The following is a 4,234-nucleotide window of genomic DNA, read 5'->3' as shown; positions in this document are numbered from 1 at the left end:
CAACTATGAGTTGATGCTTCTCATCTCTCTCCCTTCCTATCTGTCTGGCCCTGTCTGACTCCCCCTCCTCTTTCTCTCTCTCTCTCTCTCTCTCTCTCAAAAACAGCAACAACAACAACAAAACAAAACAAAAACATATATATGTCTAGGGAAAGAACATAGTATATATAAGGTTCTGTTCTATTTGTGGTTTCAGGCATTTACTGGGGTTTTGGAACGTATCACCTATGAATAAGGCAAAACTAGTGTACTTGGAATTTTGTCAGCGTTTACAGCACTCTCAGAATCTGAGATATATAAATATCTCAGGTCCCAGTCGATTGGGTTGGTCTTTAGTTGATTTAAAAGACCCCTCAAAACCATTAAATTTTTTTTTTCATTCTGTCTGCATCCAAACAAACTTGTGATGACAAAATCAGTTTCCTAGCTATCCTGATACCAGATAAGAGCAAGCTGGAATCAATGAAAAGAAATAACATTTATTAAAAATAGCCTGTCTTGGCCCAGTAGCTCAGTTAGAGTATCATCCTGATATGCCAAGGTTGTGGGTTCGTTCCCCGGTCAGGGCACATACAAGAATCAACCAATGAATGCATGGATACGTGGAAAAATAAATCAATGTTTCTCTCTCTCCCGCTTCCTCTCTCTCTTTAAGAAAATTTAACTAAAACTTTTTTTAAAGTAAAAAAAATAGCCTGTTGTCACCTAGCTTAAATGTCAGTTTCTTTCTTTTTTTTTACACAGAGGCAGATAGACAGGGAAAGACAGACAGGAACAGAGAGAGATGAGAAGCATCAATCATCAGTTTTTTGTTGCATGTTGCGACTTCTTAGTTGTTCATTGATTGCTTTCTCATATGTGCCTTGACCACGGGCCTTCAGCAGACGGAGTAACCCGTTGCTGGAGCCAGCAACCCTGGGTCCAAGCTGGTGAGCTTTTTGCTCAAGCCAGATGAGCCCGTGCTCAAGCTGGCAACCTTGGGGTCTCGAACCTGGGTTCTTCCGCATCCCAGTCCGACGCTCTATCCACTGCACCACCACCTGGTCAGGCTGTCAGTTTCTTTTTTTAAAAACAGCTTTATTGAGATAAAATTCACATACCATACAATTCACCCAATTAAAGTGTACATTTCAATGGTTTGTAAGATATTCACAGAGTTGTACAACTATCACCACAATCTAGTTTTAGATCTTTTTCATCATCCCTCTAAAGAAACACTGTGCCTAGTAGCAGTCACTGTCTATCCCCCTCTCACCTTCCCAGACCCAGGCAAACATTAAATTAATGACTTTCTGTCTATAGATTTGCCTGTTCTGTACATGTCATGTGAATAGAATCATATTACATAAGTTTTTTGATAACTGGTTTCTTTCATTGAGCATAGTGTTTTCAAAGTTCATCCATGTTGCAACATTTATCAATTCTTTATTGCTTTTTATTGATAAAAATATTCCATTATATAGATAAGCCACACTTTATTTACCCACTCATCACTGACAGACACTTTGGATGGTTTCCACTGTTGGCTATTATAAAATGACTGGGTCCTGGTCTGATAACTGAATTGGTTAGAGCAGCTTGCTGATACACAAAGGTTGCAGGTTCAATCCCTGGTGAGTGCTCATATAGGAACAGAACAATGTTTCTGTCTCTCTAAATTAAAATAATAGTAATAATTAATAATAATAAAAGAAATTGTTATGGCCATAGCCAGTTAGCTCAGTTGTGAGCATCATCCCCATATGCCAAGGTTGCAGGTTCGATTCCCGGTCAGAGCACAAGAATCAACCAAGGAGTGTGTAAATAAGTAGAACAACAAATTGATGTTTCTCTCTCTCTCTCCCTTTTTCTCTCTCTAAAATCAATCAAAAATTTTTAAAAGAATACTGTTATGAACATATATATTTTTAAAGATTTTATTCCTTGATTTTTACAGAGAGGGTGAGAGGTGAGAAGTATCAGCTCACAATTGCTTCACTTTAGTTGTTCATTGCTTGCTTGTCATATGTACCTTCACTGGGAAAGCTCAGGTTTTGAACCACAGACCTCAGTGTCTCAGGTTGATCTCTAGCCACTGTGCCAACACAGGTCAGGTCATGCACATATTTTTATGAACATAGGTCTTTTCTCTTCTCTATAGTTCCCATCTAAATTCACCTTGCAGCTGCATTGACTTTATTAGTCATTCCTTCCCACTGAAAACATGCTCTTAGTTTGGCTTTCATGATATGTTTTATTCCCTCCTACTCGAGAAATCCTTCTCGGTCTTTTTTGAAGATTTGTTCTCCTGGCCATTAAAGGTTGGCATTTTGTTTAGACCCCTTTCTCACTCTGTAATCTTCCCACATGCAACCTTATCCCTTCTTATATGAAGCCACAGTTACCACTTCTATGTCAATGACTCCCAAATCTCAGGTCCAATCTTCTGAATCCAAACCCATATATGCAAATGCTTACTTAATAACTCTGCTTGAGTACCTCAGTCACCTTACTCACTTGTAATCTTCTTAGTCCTCTTCCCATATTATTTTTTATAGGAAAATGGGGTGCCGGGGGGCCCACATTAGAATTTCTGAAAATCTTGGAGTCATTCCAGCCCTTCTTTATTAACCTACCCCATATACTGCCTAGTTTAAACTTTTGCTCCTAAAATATTTGTTAAATCTATCTGCTTTTCTCCATCTCCATTTCCACTGGCTCAAGGTAAACTACTGTAATTTTTTGTCTAGACTTCTGCAGCACCCCCTACCCCGGCCTCCCCACATTCTCACCTATTCCCTTCAACAGCTTTTCATATACCACCCAGAGTGATATTTGTACAACACACAGTATGTCAACCTTCACCCCAGCCCATGTTTAAAATCTTTATCCCTTGTTCTTTGTGCTCTATCCACACCATCATTTTGTCACTTCTTCAAAAGAGCTACTCCAAGCTATTTGCATGTGTTTTTCCCTCTTCTTAGAAACCATTACCTTTTTTCAAACCTGTCTGTCTCCTCCCCACTTAGTTAATTCCAGTGAATCCTTCTTATATGAATTCAAATACATTCTCAGAGAAGCACTTTCTGAAAGTAATCTCCTTGTCCCTTCCCCACCCCACATCCCACCTGGGTTACGTTCTCTTAGCCCCATATTCCTTTCCCCCAACAACATGTATCTCACCTTATAGTGATGCATGTTTTTGTGTGATAATTTTGTCAATGTTAATTTGTTCATGTAAATACGTGTTTAAAATGGTTCACCCCTATTGCCTGCCTAACAATAAACACAGTATCTAGCCTTAGTAGATAATAAATAATTCTTTGCTGACAATATAAGTAGAGAGACCAGTAGATTTCTGGTGTGGATAATTTAACTAAATTAAGGAATGCAAGATGAAGCACATACCTGACTGGGACCAGGAATAAGGAGATCTTAAACACTAGGAAAGTTGCGGTTGAGGAAGTCCCAGCAGGCAGTTGGACTGTGGATGTAAAGCTGTGAAAGAAATCTGGGATGGAAGTACAGATTCAGAGCATACTGTTTTTAGTTACGATCTTGGGAATGGCTGAGTTTGCCCAGCTTGAAAAGAATGGAAGGCCCTGGCCGGTTGGCTCAGTGGTAGAGCGTTGGCCTAGTGTGCGGAAGTCCCGGGTTCGATTCCCGGCCAGGGCACACAGGAGAGGCGCCCATCTGCTTCTCCCCCCTCCCCCTCTCCTTCCTCTCTGTCTCTCTCTTCCCCTCCCGCAGCCGAGGCTCCGTTGGAGCAAAAGATGGCCCGGGCGCTGGGGATGGCTCCTTGGCCTCTGCCTCAGGTGCTAGAGTGGCTCTGGTCGCGACAGAGCGATGCCCCGGATGGGCAGAGCATCGCCCCCTGGTGGGCAGAGCGTCGCCCCCTGGTAGGCGTGCCAGGTGGATGCCGGTCAGGCGCATGCGGGAGTCTGTCTGACTGCCTCCCCGTTTCCAGCTTCGGAAAAATACAAAATAAATAAATAAATAAATAAATAAATAAATAATAATAAAAGAAAAGAATGGAAGACCACCCCAGCCTGTGGTGCAGGGAGTCAGAGCATCATCCCAGAGCACTGAGGTTGTAGGTGCAAGTCTGAGGTCCTCAGCTCATCCTGAGGCACCTGCTCAAGCCCCAAGGTTGCTGGTTCCAGCTCCAGTCAGGGCACATACGAAAAGCAATCAATGGCACAACGAAGTAGACCAATGAATTGATACTTCTCTCCTTTTTCTCCTTTCTTCTATC

At 41.8% G+C, this 4,234-nt stretch overlaps 1 non-coding gene across 1 annotated transcript; it reads left to right on the top strand.

Annotated features, from left to right (window-relative positions):
- Positions 1 to 3,578: 3,578 nt before the first annotated feature.
- On the top strand, positions 3,579 to 3,654 carry TRNAT-AGU (transfer RNA threonine (anticodon AGU)). Its single transcript has one exon. It is a non-coding gene; the product is annotated as a tRNA-Thr (tRNA).
- The last annotated feature ends 580 nt before the right edge of the window (positions 3,655 to 4,234 follow it).

This window comes from Saccopteryx leptura, chromosome 8 (assembly GCF_036850995.1).
Source record: "Saccopteryx leptura isolate mSacLep1 chromosome 8, mSacLep1_pri_phased_curated, whole genome shotgun sequence".
Classification (NCBI taxonomy): domain Eukaryota; kingdom Metazoa; phylum Chordata; class Mammalia; order Chiroptera; family Emballonuridae; genus Saccopteryx; species Saccopteryx leptura.
The sequence above is the reverse complement of the archived record's forward strand: the minus strand, read 5'-3'. Positions and strand labels throughout refer to the sequence as shown.